This window comes from Chenopodium album, chromosome 26, assembly GCF_948465745.1.
Source record: "Chenopodium album chromosome 26, dcCheAlbu1.1, whole genome shotgun sequence".
In the NCBI taxonomy this organism is placed as follows: domain Eukaryota; kingdom Viridiplantae; phylum Streptophyta; class Magnoliopsida; order Caryophyllales; family Amaranthaceae; genus Chenopodium; species Chenopodium album.
Window position 1 is genome coordinate 27,109,866 of NC_137859.1, and position 25,120 is coordinate 27,134,985.

Consider the following 25,120-nt stretch of genomic DNA (forward strand, 5'->3'; position numbering starts at 1 on the left):
AATCAATGGTCCGTATCATAGCAAGCTTACAATGCAATCTAGTGTATTAATCAAAGATGGCCAAACCTCAATTAATCACACACATGCACATGAAAGATCAACCAAATTTAATCATATCATCAACTCCATCAATTATCCCCAAATTACATTATTCCATCATTCATACATGCTTCACCATTTCCCTAGCAAGGAAACTACTCACTAGCCATAGGAATTGAGATCAAAACTACAACAATCATCAATTTCATCATCAACATACTTGAAGTCGAAGATTAAACCAACAATCAATCAAAATCAATCAAAATTCAATCAATAACCAAATCAATCATCAACAACATGAAAAACTAAAGAAATCAACTAAAATCAAACTTGTATTGAAATTAGGAAGAAGATCCTTACAAAACTTTGATCAAAAGATCAAATACAATGATGAATTCTTGAACAAACACCAAAGATCATGAGTTTCTCTCTCTAGTTCTTGAGTTTCTCTCTCTAAAATTATCCCAAAAAACTAACTATCAAATTCAATCTAAAATTAAAAACTCACTTTCTAAAAATAGGTAGAAATAACTATATATACAAGGAGGAGGTCGGTAATGACGCCCAAAAATAGACCCTCGTAAGTGCGGGCGCTCGGAGGAGGGAGAATGGCGCGCACGGGACACACCCAGACAGGTGCGCCCGCACGCACCTGGTGTGCGGCCGCACACAACCAATGTGCGGCCGCACACTCCCTTAGTGCACCCGCACATTGCTGGGTTTTTCCCCCTTCTTCTCTTCGTCCTAGCTCAAGTGGTGCATGCATCCAGGATGATGATGATGGAGGACAAAGTGGGCAGAAACTTTCTTGAATTTCTTGAAGAGTATAAGCCATGAGGAAGGCATAAACAAAGCCTTGAAGCTTGCCCCTTGGATCCACCTTTGACTTGGAACTTCTTGCACCTTCTTTAGGCATAAAAGCAATGAAAACTCGTAGAGAGGAGGCTCGGGAATTCTTGGACAATCAATTACCACCTACAAGCAAAAGATAAAAAGCAAGTAAAAGAGAAAAATAACAAGTAAACTAGAAAAAGACATGAAAAAGAGAAACTAACTACAAAAAGCATAAAATGAAGAAAACAAGAATAAAACTAAGGAAAACTAAAGAAAAGAAAGATAAAATGAAATAAAAATCATCCAAAAAGGGACCAAATGAGTGCCAAAAATGTCACTCATCAGGAGGAGCAAAAATTTCCTTATGCATTTCTTAATAAAGAGGCAACTAATTTTTTAATTAAGTAAAATACGGCTTTGCATGCTTGTATCATTTTATTAATAAAATAAACCTTTAGAGTTGTGGTTTATGGCTTGTATTTAAATAAGAGGGTAAAATTGAATATTCAATCATGATAGGTTATGAGATGATCTTTTGCCACAGAGAACTATACTTTTAAAGTTTTATTATCTCTGATAGATCGTTTATGTAATCTGACATGATCAAGGTTTTCAATTCACTACCTATCATTTAGATTTAAGCCATATGGAATGTCCATTTTGCATAAGTCAATTTCCTACAACCCAAATACATTTCCTTTGTATTCTTCTAGATTCATACCAAGTAAAATACCTCTTTTTATCAGACTCCAATAAAGCCCATGCGATCTCTTTTCAGAAGTTGGTCAACCCTAAGTAAAGCCGTTGATTGAAATGCATTTTCCAAATAAAAAAGCATTCTCCTCAAAGAAACTCCTATGGTGTCGCTAATTCTAGTGACTTCCTCAACCTTGATAAATTGACCTCCATCTTGAAAGCAAGATTTCTCAGCCTCATTCAAATAACCCCATACGGATCGACCACCCTTCCCAAAAAAAAATATATAAACTTTCTTGAAACCTCGTATGGAATCTTTGACCTTGTATAAATGGACGTTCGTAAGAACTACGTAGGGTTTTGATCCGGGAGTGGATTCAAATCCCACAATGAACGGTACGTAGGGCAACTTTAATGCTCAAACCCACCATATATCGTAAGGTTTAATTAACTTTTATTTTACATTTGAGTGTGATTGACAATGTGGAAATTTTCGTGTTTTTGTGCATTAGTTTAAGGCAAAGTATGTGAATAACCATAACCAATTAGCAACGTACTAGTAAGAGCCTGTTCATTAGAACAGAGGAAGAGACGAGTTCCAAACGTTCGATCTTCCTAACTTATACCCCGTACCTAGATCTCTAATTTTCCTAAGACCATACTTATATAGTGCCTCACCTAATGGAGTCAATGTCGTTTTCTATTTGAAAGGATCATGAACAAAAAGACCGTCTCTATTCGGGCAAAAATAGAGTGGCGACTCTAATTTCTTTTTTTATTCATATTATCGACTAACGTGGGATTTTGACTTCTAATTCTAATTAGTCAAAAATGGGGTACCACAACATCACATATACATGACCACATAGTCCTTCCCTTAGGAACCCTTTGTCTTCATGAAATCTTAACACAACGTTGAAGCATGCTTTGTCATATCAACATCACTCATAATCATCATTGTATCAGGAAGTATGAAGTGCTTAGCCTCCGTGCCTAAAATACTTAAATACTTTCATAATCGAGTCAATTAAGATAGTTTAGGATAAATTACTCCTTGCACCTTGAGGGACAGTATCGAACGCATATATTTGCCTAAGCTCATTCGACATGCACGATTAAACAATTAGATTCTTTTTTCCGCATCTTTCTTTTTCGGGAGAAAGTCAGTACCCTCCACGAAAATGACGGAAAATTTTTGTTTTTGAGTCATGTACACATCGAGTCAAATAAAAATACACACACGAGTCACACGTAGTGAGTCATCATTAAGTCAAAGTTCACACCATGAGTCATGTCAAAACACATGTGTCAAACGCTTTGAGTCAAGTCATGTCAAGTCAGTGAGTCGAGCAACATATTAAGTCTTAGGTCAACCCTAAGATAATAAAAGATGAGGAAATTCCTATTGTCCAAAATGTAAGGCAGGTACATTCCAGCAAGTAAGAACTCCAGCGCCAGACAACAAGGCTGTCTTCTGGCGACAAAATCTGTCGCCTGGCGACAGAGCAAGTATTGCGGCGACAACATGATCTGGCGTGCGCCGGTACAACGACGAGATATGTGGCCCCCATATTAAATTTTTCGGACCTTATACAACAACTTCGGGTTCCTTGGTACGCCAGTTATCCCCTATAAGCAATTTGACATGATTTTAAATAGTCGGCTCGATTACAATCTCAATAAGTGATAGACCTGACAAAATTAACGATCGTCTCACTTAGCTTAAAGTGCCTAATTATTGGCTCATCACAAGCACCAAAGAATCGGTTCAAAAGAAAGCGCATCACTTATACGATCTTGGAACCCCAACTGACAATATTTCCAAATGTGGTTTGTCGCGTATCTTCTTCCACGACAATTTTTCCAAGATTGGATTGTTACCTCTGGCAAAGTTTCCAAGTATGGATTGTCGTGCTCCTTCCCTGTTTGGCAAATTTTTCCAAGTTCGGATTGTCATATATTCATCAAAACCTTGGCAATTTTTCCGAGATTGGATTGTCATATACCTAAGCTAGTTCCCTGTTCGGAAAAATTTCCCAAAAGATTGTCTAGGCTTCTCTTCGTCATTAATTCCAGCAAAGATTCCTCAACGTGGATTGTCATTCATTCCTGTTTGGCAAATTTTCCCGAAGTGGATTGTCGATCGTCTCTTCTTTGCAAATGTTCCAAGACGCGGATTGTCAATAGTGGCAATATTTTTCTAAGAGGATTGTCGCATAGCATTGGCAAATTTCCAAGGTGGATTGTTTTCAAGAGTTATGTTCCAAGACGTGGATTGTCGATCGTAGCAAGGTTCTTATGACAGATTGTTACGAAACATTGGCAACTCACTACCACAATATTGCTAATTGACAACGGTTCAAAATAGCAACAGATAACGGTCAACAACCGTTGTAGATGAAATCGTTGTTGTAGAGGGTGGTATCATGTAACAATGATTACTCTAACTGTTGTTAAATGTATGTTGCTAACAACATTAGACTACCCATTTAACCACTGTCAATATTGATATTCTAACCGTTGTTGATGTGAAAAGTTTGTTTGTTGTTAAAGTAAAGATCTTGAATTATTGCTCTTAATTATCTAAGAACTTAATTATTTGACTATCTATACAAACACAACTAAATTTACACAACATAATGGATTGTATATATATATATATATAATAAAAACTAATAAGTTTCAAGGTGTCCATTGTAATAGAAAAAAAATATTAAGCATTCATAATATTAACTTTAACAATTTGATTAACATTAAACTAATAAGAAATCTAAACATAATGATTTGTCCACCAATTAGTTTTAACTTCCTAAATCAACTAGCAAAGTAGAGAATGTGGTGTGCCAACTCAGTTTTCACTTCATCAATTTGCTCTGTGTTGTAGTTGGGCCATAAACAATATGAAAAGTACTGTACATATAAAAAAAATTCTAATCAATAATCAAAGCAATAGTTAATTTTTAATACAAACAAAACATTACAATAAATTTACCATTTTCGGAATTTGTGGTTGGTTATGAGCAATGATATCTCGCATGAACCTTAGGACATAGTAACCACAATCTACACCATTAGTCTGACGAGGACACTGCATAAAAATAAGTAAAATAAATAGAGCGGAAAGACATAACAATGATTCCAACTTACTTATAAAAGACAAGCTATAAGAAATTTGGGTTAGATTAATTAGTATCCTACGGAGTAAGGCACTAATGACTATCTTTTCTAAATAAAATTTAGATTCATCATTTGTTTCCTTTTTTTTTTATTAAATTTTTGGTTATAGATATCACATAATCCATTATGACTAATCACGAAGAGGAAATTTTCTATTACAAAAATCCATTATGACTAATTACGAAGATGAAATTTTCATAACGGTCAGTGTTATTGAAGAGTTAATAAATTTTAATCAATCTAAACAAAATTTTGATTAATTTGATTTTGTCCAATATTCTTTCATTATTATCAAACACTATTAATTTAATACTTCTATCAATTTTTTTTTTCAGAATTAGTCACGCTGCCACATCAGTTGCTGCTACCACATAGCATGCCTCATCAGATTTCTTGTAATAGAAGTAGTCTTTGTTTCTGAATGTGTCTACGACTCTAACTTTGTACTGACTTCATATATTTGACTATGATAATTTTAACTTAAACTAATGCATTTGGTGATTTATTCTATTCAATTCAAATTTTGCTTTTACATGACAACCAACTAAAATATATCTATTCCTAATATCTTTCATCATTTATTTTGTGGCTATTAAATTTAAAGGCTTAGTGACTTTAGCATCTTTGTATTGAAATGATTATTTTGCATAAAAAAAATAATAAAAAAAAAATAATTGATGTTCATATAGGTATGTTTGAAAGAGATACTTAAAAAGGCTAAGCATTTAAGCAAGAATGAGAGGAGTGAAAGTACTAAGGCTGATATATAAGATGAATTATATATGGAGCATGATCCATGTTTTCATATCCAATTAGAGTAGGGTATAAAATAAGTAATTGATTTTCAATAGATTTTTATTTACTATTTCTGTAGTAACAACAGAATTTTGATTTGGAGCCCCACCCTAAAATGCAACTTTCCAACAATTTAAGTCTAAGCTTGATTTTCAAAAGAAACCCAATTACCTCTTTTGAATGATACAAAAAGAAATGATAAATGAGCTTTTTTCTTTTGTAGTCTTTTAATTTATCTTACAAATGAATTATATAGATTATATGAACAAAGTAATACTGCATGATATATATTCGAGAGTGGGCGTAAATTTGATGGAGTAATTTGAATCCCTTTATTAGTTTTGTGTTTCTTACAACAAAGAATATGTGATTGAAACTCAATTTATTGGCATAGTGATTAAAGAGGTTGGTCATCTTGAGATAGCTAGAGGTTTGGAAGAGTACTTTTTTGCATTTCCATAAGCATGATAGCACTATTTTATAAATGGGTCTTTCTTGTTGATGTGTAATAGATACGAAGTTCTAGTGTCATTGTGTATTAGGCCTACAAATCTAATTATGGATGTCAAGTACTTTTACCTCATTCAGAAGCAAAAAAAACTACTCCCTCCGGCCCCGAATGATAGTCACTTTTGAAGAAAAATCACGGGAATTAAAGATAATTAAAGAAAGTACATTGATAAAGTAAAGTTACATTGTGTATGCAAAAAAGTAGAGAGAGAAAGTAATTAAAGTACATGGGAAAGTAAAATTTACATGGGAAAGTTAAATTTGCACAAATATTTATGCAAATGTTCGAGAATTTTGGTAAAAAAATACTTCCTCCGGTCCACTTTACTAGCAACTTTGGAGGGGTTTGCGGAGGCCGAGGCAAAACTTTTAAGGGGTGATTTAGAAAAAGTTAGGGTATGTAATTAGGAGAGTAAAATTGGTGGGAAATGTTGTGGTCCCTTTATTGACTTTTGGGACCATTGTCCTTTTTGTGATTTAAGTGGGAAATTTCCCACTAAATTTCTGGCAGGAAATCAAAGAGTAGGGAATTTTTGTTTCCCTCCTTATTCCCTCCCAAAAATTCAGCCAAATTCAAAATTTCTGCCAAGTTCCCCAAAAGTTCAAATTTTTCATTTCTATTCAAACAAAATGCCCTATATAAAAGCAGGGCTTGTTATCCAATTCCCCATTTTCACGAGTTCAGTTCTAGGGGAATTGGGGAGGGGAGAAGGGGATAGAAATTCATTGTCATCACCAACAGAAATTAAGTTTAGTTAATCCAAAATACAGGCAGCCCTATCAAATTACAAATTTCTAATTTTAGCATTGTTAATTCCTAATTCCTAAAGCTGTGTTAGTAGATGCAGCTTCATTATTTATAGGAATAGGTTCCGTTGAAGACCGTCAAAAAACCACCAGCCGCCACTTCATCACCAAAAACAGTCAGTCCTGAAAAAAAAACAAAGGGACTCATGGCAGAGTTCATGAATGAACTAATGGATGAGTTTTATCAACAGCAGCAACTAATTCAAGATGAATTGAACGATGAACAATTCATCCAAGAAGTATATGAATAGGACTCAGATTTTGATCATGAAGCAGAACAAGATGAAGATGAAAATCATGAAGACCAACAGCAAGAAGGAAGACACAACAGAGAGATGACTGTAGAACAAAAAAGAGCTATTGTTGATGAGATTATGTTGCACATGGAGGGGGACTCATTGCCTAGAGGCTTTTTAGCCAATTTAGCAAGAAATCATTATGTGCACAAATCCACAACAACAAGATGGTTTCAACTAATCAAAGTTTGTCTATCTCAAGGTGTTGTTGTTGATGTAAACACCAAAAAAAACAGGCAGAACAGGAAGGAAAGCAAATGTGTACACTAATGAGTTTCTGACTTCAGTGCCTTTGTACAAAAGGACAACTGAAAGGGGATATGCTGCTGCACTGAAGATACCAAAGACAACTTTGCATAGGCTAAGGCAACAAGGTAGGCTAAGAACTCACACAAGCACAAATCACCCATCATTGACAGACAAGCACAAAATAGCAAGACTTAAATGGGTTTTAAGTCACATAGATCCTGTTCCAGCTGTAGGGGACCCAACTTTCAGAGATATGCAACAATGGATCCATCTAGATGAGAAATGGTTCTATATTAATCCTGAGACAAGAACTTTCTACCTACTGCCAACAGAAGAAGATCCATACAGGGCACAACAATCAAAGAGGTTCAAGATCAAAGCAATGTTTATGGGGATGATAGGAAAGCCATTGTATTATGATGCAAATAACTTGATTCATGATGGAAAATATGGTCTGTTTCCTTTTGTGAAGTATGAAATGGCCAAAAAAAAAAAGCAAAAACAGAGATGCAGGGACTCTTGAAACAGAGGCACTACAAAGTGTAACAAAAGAGTGCATAAGAGACATGCTGCTGTAGGGAATATTTCAAGCATTATGATAACCCCGAACTTATACCCCACTGTGATCATACACTAAAGTACGGTGGCGTTCCAAAGGGAAAGACAAAGAGCAAAAAGAGTCGCCAACAAGTTTTAGGAACTTGTAAACCCAAAAGACAATCCAAAAGGACTATCAACTACTCCATAAGGTCTTGAACCAAATAGGGTACGGGGATGAGGGTACGAATCCAATCTACAAAAGAAAGGACCCGCCCTATAAAATAGGCCTCTACTTTGTTCTGCTCGTATTCGTGCGCGCTTTTCGAATAACATACAAACATTATATTGAACCTACCCTGTTTATCTATGTTGGTTGAAATTTAATGCACAAATAATACTATTATTGGCGATCACTTGTATTAATATCACATTAGCCTAAACCAAATTATTAATAATCTTATTAAGCGTGATTTCAAGTACAAATTCCCTTTAACAATCATAAAAGGTGTAATCAAGCAATAACAATAAAATAATATATCAAGCAACATAAATAATAAAAAATAATGATAACGATAATAGCATGATAAGGCATAATAAGGCTTGATATAATAGCAAGATCCTAGGCATGATACTAACAAGATTAATAACAAATCCTAGCATGTCACTAAACAATAAAGATCAAAGCTTTAAACCTAACATGGTACTAACATGATATTAGAAAGAGTAAAGACATCCTAAACATGACACTAGAAAGCATTAAAAGCATCCTAACATGATACTAGAAAGCATTAAAAGCATCCTAACATGATACTTGGAATCATAAACAATAATAAGCATGCAATCTACATTGTGAAAGAAATAGGGAGTAAGCTAATCTACTTACTTTGAAGCCTCGTACCTCTTTCTAATAACAAAATACACAAGTTAGTAAACTTCAATGAAAATAATAAAGAATAATCAAATAATTAAATTGAAATCAAATTAAATAAAGTTTAGACTAGTTTTGGACCAAACCCTCAGAAATTATCAAACCTTGCACGTCTAGGGCAAAGGCAACTTCGAACTTGGCTAGATGACTCTAAGTCTAATGTATGCGGAATATTGTATGTGAAAACTAGCTTAGAAAAAGAGAGAAAGAAAGCATATATTGCTCAAGAGAGAATTGAGTGAGAATTGATCATTCTGAAAACAGGAGTTCGGACGCTATTTATAATGAAAATAATCCGGAAAATCATAGAATTTGATACGGAATAAAACTCCACGCTGTCGCCAGGAATTAACTCTGTCGCGACGCGACAATGTCTGTCGCGAGGCGACAGGGTCTGTCGCGAGGCGACAGGATCTGTTGCGCGTCTGTCGCGCGGCGACGGACTTGTCGTTTGGCGACAGCCTGTATTAGCGCGTTTTTCTTCACGCGGAATCCGATCTTTAATCAACTTGATCTACGGAATCCGTACAGAAGATAAAATACGTATTTTTAAGATAACAAAACAATATATTATTCCAAATAAAAATCTTGTAAAGATAATTAATTATTAAATCTAACAATATTAGAATTAAAAGGAACTTTCTAGAAACTTCTAGAAAACTATAATTAATCCTAATAATTTTAGGAATAATAATTAATATCGGGCCCTCCTCTAGATCATTGGGCCGTATTAAAATAAATAACCGGGCCCAGTTTAGTATTTTGGCCATAACTTCCTCATTATTCATCGGAATTGGGCTTATAATATATCGTTGGAAAAGTCTCTTCGAGCTCCATCCATCTACACCATTATTGGACCCTTATCATGGACCAAAATAAACTGAAATGGACGTTTTCAAATAAATAAAGTCATTTTCCAAAAACAGAGAGAGAAGAATTTAATTAAAACTAAACCGCAACATTTGGCTTTCGAATCACTTTCACCTAATTCGATAATAACACAACGCGCAAGGCATTCATCACTGGGTTTGGTTTTGGGGAGACACAAATGGGTGTCTACAGAAGCCCCCACTTTGACTGAGTTTGAAGAAACTTATGTTTCGAAAAAACGAGAGTCAAAGTATCGATAGGGACGGAGAATGATTCAAAATGTTCTGCAATTCCAAATCATTCTTATAACGCCGATACCTGCAAAACTAATCATTAGTTAAAACAGATAAAAGAGTTAAGAAACGCGTATCTTGCACCGTCGAGCACACGTCTCTGAAAGTAACCGTTTTGCTGTTGCTTCATATGTTGTTTGTGACAACCTCCACTGTGCCTCGTGAACGCCATCCTTGAAGATAACCATATGTCGTCGTCTTCAATATTCTTGGTGACAATCCTCCACAGTATTTCGGGAACATCATCGAAAATAACTGTATGTCGTCATCTCCTGGGTGTGGCCATACGTCGCCACAGCAGTATGTCGCTGCTATAGACAATCTCTTCTTTACCTTGAGAGACCGCCGAAGGTGGCCTTGCTTCGCCATCTCCACCATTTGTGACACTACTTCGCCGCTAAACAATTTCCTTTTATGTTGAGACATTGCCAAAGAATCACTTTACCTATTTATCATTGTTTTTATATTTGTGCTGGTACTTTGGTGCTTTTGCCTTTGTAAACCATTACTTTGGTGCATTTATTGAACCAATATTTTGGTGACTTATTTGTTGAACCATTATTTCGGTGCCTTATTATGAGCCAATACTTAGGCGATTTAAGCTAAAATGAGACGATCTTTCATCAAGTCGATCACTCAGTGCATTTTGATCAAGCTAACTAAATCATGTCAATTGCTTAAAGGGGCTAACTGGCGTACCAAGGAACCCAAATTACTAAAATGGACCCACAAAACCATAAGGAAAAGCCCAGCACTCTCTCGCCGCTCCAGCGTTGACCAGAAGTGCCTGTCGCGAAGTTTGGGTTCTGTCGCCGCGCGACAGGGTCTGTCGCCTCGCGACAATTCTGTCGTTTGGCGACAGAATCGGGGTTTTAAACCCGTCTTCTTCTTCTTCCTCATTTCGCTGCTCTGCTTCAGTTTTTCGCAAAAAACTTCAAAAAATTCGTTCTTGCTCATTTCTTAACCAAATTCGCTCAAACTTGTTGCAAATCGAAGCTTTTCTTATCTATTTTCCCGATTTATGTAAGTTTTGCTCAAACTCTACTCGATTTTTCATGAATTATGCGTTCTTGTTTGCGTTTTTTCCGAAAATTCGAAACTAATTTTGCTTAATTTGCTTTGCTCGTTGAATTTTATGCCTTGAATTTGCTTAATTATGCTTGGATATTACTTTGGGAGTATTTTGAGACTTGTTTGACTCAATTTGGTGAAGAAATAAACAATTCACCATTGTTGGACCTCTTAAGGTCGTGAAGAACAATGTGGGTCGTTCTTTGCATTTTGACTGCTTTTACTTGTACAATTTGTCACAAATATTCATCATATGTTTGCAAGAAATTGTTTATTTGCTCAAAGAACACTTCCATGCTTGTTTGAGATTTTGCTCTGCTTTAGTACTACGTACTCTGTTTTTTTTAACATAGTATCATGCGGCTTAGGCGAACTTTAGATACTGTAGAAACTTAAGTTTAATTACTTTTACATACTTTAGCATGGCTAGACGACGTGGTTCCGGTTCTCGGTCGAGGGACACACGTCGAGAGGACGAGCCCACCAGTGAGGGCGAGGACGTGCCTTCTACTTCCAGGCTGGGTGTCATGCCTGATTGGGACGAGCGCACTCTATTTCACGCGCCGGTTCATCATCTGTCGGAGAGAATCCGACGAGGTCTAGCGAGTGGGAGGACCCGTAGCCATGGCTCGGGTAATTCCACCATCATCTCCCTGTACGACAACTTCATATGCCGCGATGAGGGGCTTCGTCGTCTTTGGGAGTCATGTGGGTTGACTCCTCTACTGCAGGCCACTCGGGCCATGTTTTCATACGATGGGGGTAACCTCGTCGTTCGGGCTTTGGTGGAGTTCTTTTTGGACACCACCAACACTTTTCACTTTCCCTGGGGTGAGATGGCAGTTACTCCAGCTGACTTTAGTCTCATCACGGGGCTAGAGTTCCAGTCTACTCCTCTACCTTTCGATGCTGGCGTTACTGTTTACTCGCCGGAGGTTTTGGAGTTATTTGGGCCGATCGTTATTCGGGCCCAGGCTGAGGCTCAGTCGGGACAGCTGAGTTCCCGATGTATCCGTCGTTGCACGTTGGCTGCAGCTTTCGATGATGATGCGACTACCCGAGAGCAGCGGGTGCGCATCTTTGTGCTGATTCTGCTATCAGGGACATTTTCCCCTGATCGAGGTAGTAGAGTACTTCTATACTACCTGTCCGCCGTTCGCGACCTCCAGTTGGTCGGGACATATGACTGGGCCAGCATGGCCTATGCTGACTTTTTACTGGGCTTGCGGCGTTCCTGTCATCACAAGGCCCTGTCTGGGGAGATTGCCCTTTCCAGTTTCTAGAGGGTTGTAGAGGTATACCTCCTTTTCCCTATTTAGATTTTAACTCTAGATTTTAGTGTGTAGTTTTTCTTATACCATCCTTATGTTGGCTTTATAATTGTTATTGACTTTGGCTATTTTGGCAGTTCTCTAGTGAGGTGGTGACGGCTATGGCCAGGTGCATTGACGCCTTTCGCAGCCAGCTTGTGAGGTTGCGGAACCGTGCTACCTGTCGTAGCAACGACGCTGAGGAGGTATTACTTTTACTTTTACTGCTTTTGGCTTTATTTTCGTTGCATTTGCTAACTTTGATTTACTTTTGCAGGGGCAGCCTATTCCTTCTCCACGCACTCGATCGAGGCCCGAGCCTAGGAGGGAGACTACTAGGTCCGACTCGAGGCGTCGCCGGACTACTTCTGGTGGTCGAGGTGGTCGTTCTGAGGCCGCCGCTGTAGAGGATTCGGCGTCATCACCTGAGGACATTCCGACCGGGCCGACCGTTCGAGGTGGGATGGGTGGTGGGACATACGAGTTTGGCTCGTCGTCGCAGCAGCCTTTGCAGCCCCAGCCTCTTTCCGTCGGGTTTAAGGGTGAGGTTAGGTGGCCTGATCCTGAGCTGCAGTTTGCGCCGTCTGGTGGTCCAGGGGACGATGATGGACATACTCCGCGGAGTAGGGCATTTTTCGATACATTTGGCATTCCTCGCGACTTGCGACCTCCTGCGCCATAGTTGTACCTGTGTTTGTTTTATGTTTGACTTTTGTAGGACTTTGCCTATTGTATTTATGTGACTCATGTACCAGACACTTGTATATATATATGCATTTATTTATTTATTGAACATTTTATTTATTTAGTTTGTTACTTTATAATGAATGCATTGTGTATGTAAGTGTGTGAGAAAGTGTAATTTTTGCGCGAAATTTTTCCGTCATTTTTAATATTAATGGAAAAAGAAAATGAGGGCAAGCTTAAAATTAATTAAGCGTTACTATAATAAATAATAATAATAATAATGATAATAATAATAATAATAATAATAATAGGAGTAATAATAATAGTAATAATAAAAATAATAAAAATCATAATATTGAGGGTATGAGAAGAGGAATAGAACAGTAAGTCAAGTCAAAGTCGAAATCAAATACGTAAAAACACGGTTTCCTACACGCAATAGGTGACGCTGCTAAGGAAAAAACTGGCGCCGCGTAAACCATCCTGTCGCCACGCGACAATTTTGTCGCCTGGCGACAGACGCGCTTTCCTGTTTCCTACAGGAATTGAAGTCTGTCGTGCAAAAAAAGTTATAAATAGCTCCCGAATCATCCGTTTACTGCATAATTCAACCAGTAATCATGCCTTTAGCTAAAAGAACCTTTTGTGGGTACATGGATGAATGGTGTCGTCACTTAACTGCTAAAGATAAAAAATCATTAGATCTTTCTCATATGGGGGGTATGTTTGGAGTCAAGGGGATGAGTCTTGATATTGACTTTATTTATTCTGCCATAGACTATTGGAATATTGATACTCATTGTTTTAGATTTTTTCATGATGAAATATGTCCTTTACCGGAAGAATTTGGGGCCATCATAGGTTATTATTCCACAGACCTTGCGGTAATGCCTAGAATCAATGAATATTACTATAAGGATTTTGAACACTTTTTTGATTTGAGGGGGACGGCTTTAAAACACATAGTGCATGGTAACATAGTTAATTTGACAGAATTTGCACATTATTTTTATGATAATCCCAATCCCGATTTCCGTGTCTATAAAAGAAGGGCTTTCCTTTATTGTTTATTTAACCAATTGCTCTTAGTGAGTGGTAAAGATAATGAAGGGCAATCGATAATTATATCTGTTATAGAACAAGTTGAATCTGGGAGAAATCAAATGCCATTAATTGTTGGAGAGACTATGCTGTGGTTAGATGCACTAAGAAAGAATTCAAGAGCACCTTTAAGAGGTTCTCCAATTTTATCACAGGTATAAAATAATGTTATTATTAATTTATCAAGAACTAAAGAATATTATTTTTACACTGTAATATTAATTTAAATACATATTTTGCAGATATGGCTCATGGAGAGGCTGAAGCTTATTAATCCTCCTGATGATATTCACACATATGTTCCGAATTGCCGAAAGAAACGATTTTTGAAAATCGGTCGCCGTGAGTGGAGCAAGGTGTTCGCTGCCGGTGACTTTACCATAAACTGGATTGTTCCTTGGTGGAAGATTGAGGCGATGATTGGTTGTAGTAACCAAGCATATTGTCGTCTCCCGAGCTTGTCGAGACTAACCTTTTATTTTCCCTGTAGAGTCATGAGGCAATATGGTCTCGCACAAACCATCCCTACAGGAGATCTTCGCCGTCCTTATGAATTTCCTGTGTCACAAGAGATTGAGCGCTTTGATGGATACTGGAGTGGTAGGCCCTTATGGGAGGTGATTACCCATAAGGAACCACCTTGCTTGTCAAATAAAGTGAAGCAATGGCTTGATGGAAGATTCCAAATACCTCAAGTTACAATTGAAAAGACCAATGTAAAGGATCGTCTAGGTGACAAGAAGGTCCCTGCTAAAGAACGCCTAGGGGAAAGAATTGAATTCAAGACTCCTATTATGCCTAGAAAGAAGAGTGCTAAGAAAAATCAAGGAAAAAGAAAAGTCGACTCTACTAAGAAGGAAGCTTGGGTAGAGAAGAAACACGGAGTCCTAGCGGAAGGAGAAACTATCTATACTAAAATAGAGTGTAGATCTTCAAACGGTTGTCTCCTAGCGAAGGTTATGGATCAAGAGGAAGAGAATGAAGACACAAATTGGAAAAGAATGAAGAAGGAGAAAAAAGATTAGAACATTGCTTTTCTTTTGATTTATTAGACAAAGTTAATTTGTTTTAGTTAATTTTTCAGCTTTTATTTTATCAATAATGTACTTTCTTTATTAATCAATAAAATTTCAGCTTTTATTTTAATTAATTTTCAATTAGAGCAATGAAAACAATTACAACATTTATTTTTCGGAGAATTAATTCGTGTACGAGAGTCGAACAAATTTCCAGAATACGTGAAACTTGTCTAGACACTTGTAGAAGACTGACGCTGCTATCTGATGCACTGTCGCTGACGATTTAGCTCTGTCGCCTGGCGACAAAATTGTCGTCTGGCGACAGAGTCTATTTTCTAGCGCCAGTCTTGAAATTTTGCGGACGTGCATTTTTTACTTCGGGGATACAGAATTTGAAGGAATTAAAGTGGCTGCACCCTGTACGGGTTGCCTACGTATCCTTTATTTAAGGAATCAGGCCAAACGTAGCTCTCTTGAGTGTTTCACTCAAGTACTTATGGGTAGTATTTCTTAAGTTGGTCAAAGTTTGTCATGTTTGAAAATTCATTGCCATCCATATCAGTTAATTTAGCCGCGCCTCCTGACAGGATTGTTTTGACAATATATGGTCCAGACCAATTAGGCCGGAATTTGCCTCTTGGATCTAAGACATTTTTCCTTAATGCTTTTAATACCAAGTCCCCAACCTTGATATTTCTAGTCTTGACCTTTTTGTTGAAATGTCTAGCCATGCGGGTTTGATAACATTGGGTATGATGCAGAGCTTCTAGTCGTTTTTCATCGAGTAGGATTAGCTCTTCATATCGTGCTCTAGTCCACTCAACTTCATCGAGTTTACTTTGTAACGCAATGCGTAAAGAAGGTATTTCTAACTCTACAGGTTGTACGGCATCCATCCCATATACTAAATTAAATGGCGTATTTCCTGTTGACGTTCGGATTAACGTGCGATAACCCCACAGTGCGAAGTGAAGTTTGTCAGGCCAATCTTTATAATTTTCAGTCATCTTCTCAATGATCGTTTTTAAATTCTTATTAGCGGCCTCAACTGCTCCATTTGCTTGAGGTCTATATGGGGAAGAATGGTGATGTTGAATACCATACTTTTGTAGCAATTCTTCACATTCTGCTTGAAAGTGAGTTTCATTGTCACTTATCATTTCATGTGGGACTCCGTATCGACAAATTATGTTTCTTTCGATAAAGAGTGCTACATGCTTGGCGGTGAGTTTAGCATATGATTGTGCTTCCACCCACTTTGTAAAGTAATCTATTGCAACCAAGATGTATTCATGACCTCCTGTTCCGGGAGGTGTAATCTTTCCAATTATGTCTATTCCCAATGTAGAGAAAGGCCATGGTGAAGTGTAGGTGTAGAGAAGAGATGGTGGGATATGTTGCAAATTTGCGTAAATTTGACATTTTGGGCATCTTTTTACATATTGATGACAATCTTTATTCATGGTAGTCCATTAATATCCTTCTCGCATTATCTTTTGGACTAGCATTTTGCCGTTAACATGTGTTCCGCATATACCCTCATGGATTACTCTCATAGCCCTTTGAGCATCTTTTTTGCCTACACATAATAGAGCTCGTCCCTTAGGTACCCTTTTGTGTAGTTCATTTCCTATGAGTACAAACTGGGAAGCTAAGAGTCTTAATGCTCTTTTCGCTCTTTTGTCAGCATGAGGAAGATATTCTCCTTTGGTGACATAATTCAATATATCTACGAACCATGGTTCCTCCTCTGGTTCTTCTTCTTCAATTACTTCGTCGTCTTCTATGGCCTGAATGTATGCTGGTTTATGCCTTTTCTCTATGGTTAAAGGCATTTGCTCAATTTCCTTAGGTATTCTAACCATTGAGGCTAGCCTTGCCAAGGCGTCGGCGAATTGGTTTTCCTCTCTAGGTAGGTAAGTGTATTCCACTTTTTCAAATTGATCGGTGAGAGTTTCCAAATATGTTTGGTAAGGAGCTAAACTTTCACTCCTAACCTTCCATCTTTTGGAGATTTGATTAATAATTAGGGATGAATCTCCAAATATCCGGAGTTTCTTTACACCTAGGGCTAAAGCGGTTTCGAGGCCCTGTTCTCTATGCTTCATATTCAGCTGCGTTGTTGGTGACGTCGAAATCTAATTTGATGGATATAGGGACATGTTCTTCCTTAGGTGATACTAATAAGACTCCTACGCCGCACCCCTTTTGGTTTGAGGCTCCATCAAAATATAGAGTCCATGTATCATCCTCTATCATCATTAAATTTTCGTCCGAGAATTCATTCTCTTCTAAGGGTGTTGAATCTTCTATTGGGAAATCTGCTAGAAAATCCGAGACCACTGATCCTTTAATTGCTTTTTGAGGCATAAACCTTATGTCGAATTGGGCCAAATTTACTATCCATCTTGAGATTCGTCCATTAAGTGTAGATCTTTCGAATAGGTATTTTAGGGGATCCATTCGTGAGACTACGTAAACGGTATGCACGAGCATGTAATGTCTCAATTTAGTTGTGGCCCACACCAATGCGAGGCACAGCTTTTCCAATGGTGTGTAGCGTGTTTCATACTCGAGCATTTTCTTACTTAGGTAGTAAATAGCATTTTCTTTGCTTTCTACTTCTTGTGCGAGCATAGCTCCCATTGTTTCCTTTGTGACGGTTAAGTATAGTCTTAAGGGTATTCCGGGGAGCGCTGGGGCTAATACGGGAGGATTCGCGAGATAGGCTTTGATCTTCTCAAAGGCTTTTTGACACTCATCGTCCCATATGATTGGTACATTTTTCTTAAGTTTTTTTAATATAGGTTCGCATATCGTGGTTAACTTGGATATGAACCTACTTATGTATTGCAACCGGCCAATAAATCCTCGAATTTGCTTTTCGGTTTTGGGCGGTGGCATGGACATGATTGCTTTAATTTTGGTGGGATCTATCTCTATTCCTCTAGAGCTTATAACATAACCCAAGAGTTTCCCTGAGGTAACTCCAAAAGCACATTTAGAGGGATTTAACCTCATGTTGTATTTTCTTAATCTTTCAAAGAATTTCTTTAAAGCTATTGGGTGTCCTTGGCGGTCTTTTGATTTTACAATCATGTCATCCACATAGACTTCCACTTCTTTATGCATCATATCATGGAGTAGGGCAGTTGCTGCTCGTTGGTAAGTGGCACCCGCGTTTTTTAACCCGAATAGCATTACCGTATAGCAATAAGTACCCCAAGGTGTTATGAATGTTGTTTTCTCCATATCTTCTTCGGCCATGAGGATTTGATTATATCCTGCGTATCCATCCATAAACGAGAGAAGTGCATGGTTTGCTGTGTTATCTACCAAAATATCGATGTGTGGCAAAGGGAAGTCGTCCTTTAGACTTGCCTTATTTAAATCTCGATAGTCGACACACATTCGAACTCTACCATCTTTTTTCGGAACTGGGACAACATTGGCGACCCATTCGAGGTATTTAGATACCCGGATAAAACCTGCAATTATTTGTTTTTGTACTTCTTCTTTTATTTTAAGGGCCACGTCGGGTTTCATTCGACGTAACTTTTGTTTTACAGGTTTCATTCCTGGAATTAATGGTATAGTGTGTTGGGCTATTTCTCTATTAATGCCTGGCATATCTTCGTATGACCAAGCAAATACATCGATAAATTCTTTAAGTAGATTAATTAAATCGGTTCTTTCTTCTTTGTTTAGCGTCAGTCCGATTTTAACTTCTCTTTTAATGGTTGGATCTTTTGAGATATCAACCGTTTCTGTATCCTCAATTATTGGTGTCTTATTTTCAAGTGTTTCCATTGCTTTAATTATTTCTTTGTCATTTTCATCATTAGTTAAGCAATGCTCGTCATCTTTAGATAAAGAAAAACAAGAGGAATAAGGGGAAGAAGACATATTATTAAACTCGGAAAACATTACATCAAATAAAGAAATGTCCGTCGGGACTTGATTGCTAACTATCCTACGAGTAGAAAAAGAAGGTGAGGATGCTACAACTAAAGACTTAGAAGACTCGATGAGGGAAGACTCTAACTCAGATTCTGACTCAGACGACTCTTCGAATATTGGTCCTTGCCCTGTAGTTATTGAAATCTTCTTTCCATTTGTAGTAACTATCTTCACTGTCTTGCGCCATCCACGCTCTTGATCTTCTATTGGAGTGATAAGTTCGGAGGGATCGAAATTTTCGCTTTGGAGAACTGCTTGGATAAGTGAAGAATCATCTTCCACATATCTTGATTCGTTCTTTTCCCTTCCAAAGAGGAGTCCCATGACATTAAAGTCGAAACAAGGGGGTGCCTTTTCCTTATATGTTGGAGTTGGGATCTCGTCTAGGAAGCAACAATCCAAAAAGATTTCGAATCCAGGCTACCTTATAGCATTCACAACAAAAGGTTTAGGAAATTCATGACAAGGGTAATCCTCTCCTTCTCTTATAAATTGCCCGTTTAAAGTGAGAGGATATTGATCCATGGGTATTTCCCTTTTTTGTATGCGGGCATTTCTTCGCGCTTTTGATTTTTCCTGGGCTCGTTTAAGGTCTTCGCGGGTTGGTTCAAAACCAAGTCCGAAAGTATCCAATTTAGGGAGGCCAGGTAAGCCCATATGTTTAGCTACTCCTTTCTTCTTTCCTAGAGTCATTCCAGGAAAGTGTCCTTGTTTTCTTAGGATAGCATTTGTTATCATGTTTGAGTGGAGGTCATAATGAAGAGGGGTCCTTTCATCTTCCTCTATTAAGGAGACCTCTTCGCTAAAGCTCCATAAATCTTCATCGTTTTCATCGTGTTCCACAATAATAAGTGGATTTTCTACTGTTTTAATCCTCATAGATGAAGCATCAACGGTTATTGGAATGCCTCCAACTATAGCCTTTACTTGTTGATGGAGAGACGAAGGGACGGCCTTTAAATCATGAAGCCAAGGGCGTCCTAATAGCAAGTTAAAAGATGCCTTGATATCTACTACTTGAAATGTAGTAGCATGCTCGATTGCGCCTTCCGTTACATTCATAAGGATCGTCCCTAATGCTTGACGACGTGAATTATCATAGGCTCTTATTCCTTGGGTCGACGGGGATAAATCCTCATCTCTTATTCCCAACATTCTTGCGGTTCTAAGTGGGCACACGTTAATTGTTGAACCGTTATCCACAAGAGTCATAGGGACATTCATTCTTTTGCATATGACTGTGAGGTTTAGAGCTTTATTGTGTTTGTCACCTTCCGGTGGTAGATCTTTATCCGAAAAAGTGACCAAATTAATTGGACTTGGGAGATCGCTCGTGAGGAAGTTTGCAAGTCCCTCAGGAGTGGTGTTCGAATCTATGCCTACCTTAGCTAGTGCATCCATGACTGCGACTCTATGTTCTCGAGATGTGGCTAAAAGTTTCCATACATTCATTTCTACTTTAGTCTTTTTTAGCTGTTTGATAACATCGTTGTCTTCTATAATAGGCACGGGAATTTGCTGAATAGAAGGTATGGGTTGTGTTGAAATGGGAGGTTGTATTCTCCCGGACCTAGTGAGGACATCTATGGGTGAATCCTCCTCATCCCAAATGTCACTTACTGGGTATATCGTTGATAGAGGAGTTTCTTCAATGTCTTTAAGGTAAACATCCTCATTGTCACTGTCCCATACTCCATTAATCATGGCATCTTGTGGAAGTTGAACTAACTTTTTCTCATCAATCAAACGTTGAACCAAGTCCTTAAACTTGAAGCATTGCTCTATTGTATGTCCTCCTGATTGATGATATGCACAATAATATTTGTCTGTCCTTTTCAGCGATTCAAATGGTCTTGGCTCGAGAGGTTGGATTTTTCCATTCTCGAAGAGCATCTTGAATATATTTGTGTATGATGTCCCAATTGGAGTATATTTCCTATTGTTCTTTTTGGGAGTGTCAATTACTTGGAGAGAAAATGGTTTCTTTTGCTTAAGTGGAGGTTTATTTTTAAGCAACTCATTTTTCTCTTTTATGGCCTCGAAGGTTTGTGAGATTAATTCTTTCAATTCCGAAAGTATTAATGTCAATGCCAATACTTCTTGCTTAGTTGCGGGTTCCTGACCGGAGAATTCGAGAGCATCTTCGAAGATTTCTTCTTCAATGGTCTCGATAGGCTCTATGAGACTAGATGGATCCTCTTGGTTTTCTTCATCGGAAATAGCCAAAGAATCCGATAGCGGTGCAGTATTGATACTTGGCTTCTTACTTGCAGGAGGTAATGGGAGCTTGTTACTATCAATCAAATCTTGAATGGCTTCCTTTAATCTCCAACAATTCTCTGTAGGATGACCCCTACCTTGGTGATATTTGCAATGTGCATTTGGGTTCCAGCTAGCCGTTCTCCTTTCGACAGGTGGGTCCCCAAATGGTCCAATGGGAGTTATAAGACCTTTCGCATGTAAGCGATCAAATGCGGTGTCATAACTCATACCAATAGGAGTATAATTCTTCCTAAATGGTTTCTTTAGTCCTTGATTATTATTCATTGCCAATACTTCATTAAGAGGAAAAGTGCTAACATTATTTGAGTGGGTAGATTTGGATGAAGAAGGATTGTCGTTCTTCTTATTTTTCCAGCCACTACTTGAGTTGTTATTAGCAATTTTCTGTTTAGCAAGGTCATCTTCGATGTTAATTCCAATATCATATACCGCTTTGAAAGTATTTAAGTTGCTTTGGTATTTGAGATGCTTAGAATATTTTTCTTGAAGGTTTTTAATGAATATCCTGACGGATTCCTTTTCACTAGGCACTTCAACCATTTTTGCAGTGGTTTCCCTCCATTTATTGAAGAAGGAGGTGAAACCCTCGTTTTCTTTTTGTTTCAGCATTTCAAATTCTCTATGATCGGTTTCAACTTGTATATTGCATTTATACCTTTCAATGAAAGCGCTCACAATAGATTCCAAACTAGAGGTCTTTTCTTTATCAAGTGAAAAGTACCACTGTTGACATACAGCTTCTAAGGATAATGAAAATACAGAATGAAATGCTTTTCTATCTATCCCCTTAATACTCATTACAGTTTCAAAAGCTCTTAAATGAAAATAGGGATTATCCATAGCCTTGAACTTAGGGATGTCGTTGGGATTGAACTTTTGTGGAAGAAGGTCCTTATCCACCGAGACCCCTTGGGAGCTAATCTCTTGAAATCTGAAATCGTTGGACAGTTTGCCTAAGCTTTCCTGGATTAGGTCCATTTATTTTTGTTTTTCAGGGTTACTTATTTGCAGCGATAAGTTTTGCAACATCTCAGCCAAGTTGGCTACCTGTCCCTTGACTTCATTAAGTTCTTCTTGACTAGCCATTGCCTTCTTAGCTTTCCTTTTCCTACCGATTGGTTTGTCGAAAAGTAAAACTTGAACAAAAGTGTTGTCTTTGATTAAACGCCCTTCCTTTCTTGACCACGCGCTGTAATTTAAACCATATTTATTTTAATATTTGACTCTAATTGACTTGACTTTATGTTTAAAAGAAAAGAATAAGAAGAAAAAATAAAGATGGGGTATATATTTTAAGGGAAGTTAAAAATTGGAGGATTAATATCCGACTTACCCCCCCAAAAAAAATGACGGAAAACACGCATTCAAGACTCTCTAGACATGGTTATAATGTGACAAACATGTTATGTGTGTGCTTTATGTGTATGTGAGTGACATGCCTTGACTACTAGTGTGTGACCATGGGACTTTTAAATGCCTAAACTCAATTAAAGACTTAAACATGGTTCGAAATATTAACAAACTGATTAATCCGATTAGTAGACTGTTAATTAGAATCATCGTGGTGACTCAAGCAAGAAAACTGGACTGTCGCTAAAACAACAGGACTGTCGCCACCGTTTAGAGCCTGTCGCCAGACGACAAAATTGTCGCCAGGCGACAGACACTAGACTGCAGCGCCACAGTCCAGATTTCTGCGCCATTGCTGGAACATTAATCTGGACTGTTTCCAGTAATTTTACTCTAAATGGACATGCCTAAAGTCGTACTAAGTCGAATTGATTAAATTATTAGCCTTTAATTAATTCGAAATTAATTAATTAATTGATTAGACAAAGCCCTTTTAGTCATTGGTCAATTTATTTAGTTTTGAACACAAGTCAAACAAACGGTTAACACACATATAATATATACAAACAAGAGTGCACAAGTAGTTCACATAGTCACAACATGATGAGTTTGCAACCTAACCATGGCTCTAGTTGTCTAAAGTTCGAGGATATGGGTTAAGTCAAAAAGGTCCATGGTTAAGAATCCATATGCATTGCACACAAGCCTACCGGGAGGGTTGGAGCGAATGGATAGGATTCCGCAAGTTCGTGATGAAATCGAACTCGACTCCATGGTTTGGTGGATTCACAAACATTACACGTACCCAAATCTTAACTTTGCACATGATAGTGGAATATTCAATTGGGCAGGTGAAGCAGGAACCCCCAGAGGGTTATTTCCATATGTAGAACACATATGGGTTCAAAAAAGTGAGAAAATGACTCAATCAATAAGCAAAATCGAGCCAACAACACTAGAAATGGTCAAAGCAAGAAGACAGACCCTTGGCTCAGTATTGGAAGAACTTGGCGCCAGACTACAAGGACTGTCGCCGCAAAAAAGCTTCCGTCGCCAAGCGACACAACTGTCGCCAGGCGACAGAAACTTTTTACGAGCGACAAGCCCTGTTTTCTAGACGCTAGTTCCTACATGCCTTAGCAAGTTTCTGTGTTCTTTGAATTTTCCAGATTTCGTATTATCTTTTCGATTCTAGTTATGAAAGATATTTCCCAAATTTCCTACGTGTAAAATTCCTATGGATTAACTCATGGGGTACTCCCATGAGGACCTTTTAATGCATATGACAATAATGTTAATCAAATCACGCACATGAAATACTTAGAATTTTTCGAGTCTCATCCGCTCATTCTAAATAATTGCCAAAATTAAATAAATTTCAGGAATATAAATAGAAATCCTCCCCAGCGGAGTCGCCAAAAACTGTAGGGAATATTTCAAGCTTTATGATAACCCCGAACTTGAACCCCACTGTGATCATACACTAAAGTACGGTGGCGTTCCAAAGGGAAAGACAAAGAGCAAAAAGAGTCGCCAACAAGTTTTAGGAACTTGTAAACCCAAAAGACAATCCAAAAGGACCATCAACTACTCCATAAGGTCTTGAACCAAATAGGGTCCGGGGATGAGGGTACGAATCCAATCTACAAAAGAAAGGACCCGCCCTATAAAATAGGCCTCTACTTTGTTCTGCTCGTATTCATGCGCGCTTTTCGAATAACATACAAACATTATATTGAACCTACCCTGTTTATCTATGTTGGTTGAAATTTAATGCACAAATAATACTATTATTGGCGATCACTTGTATTAATATCACATTAGCCTAAACCAAATTATTAATAATCTTATTAAGCGTGATTTCAAGTACAAATTCCCTTTAACAATCATAAAAGGTGTAATCAAGCAATAACAATAAAATAATATATCAAGCAACATAAATAATAAACAATAATGATAACGATAATAGCATGATAAGGCATAATAAAGCTTAATATAATAGCAAGATCCTAGGCATGATACTAACAAGATTAATAACAAATCCTAGCATGTCACTAAACAATAAAGATCAAAGCTTTAAACCTAACATGGTACTAACATGATATTAGAAAGAGTAAAGACATCCTAAACATGACACTAGAAAGCATTAAAAGCATCCTAACATGATACTAGAAAGCATTAAAAGCATCCTAACATGATACTAGGAATCATAAACAATAATAAGCATGCAATCTACATTGTGAAAGAAATAGGGAGTAAGCTAATCTACTTACTTTGAAGCCTCGTACCTCTTTCTAATAACAAA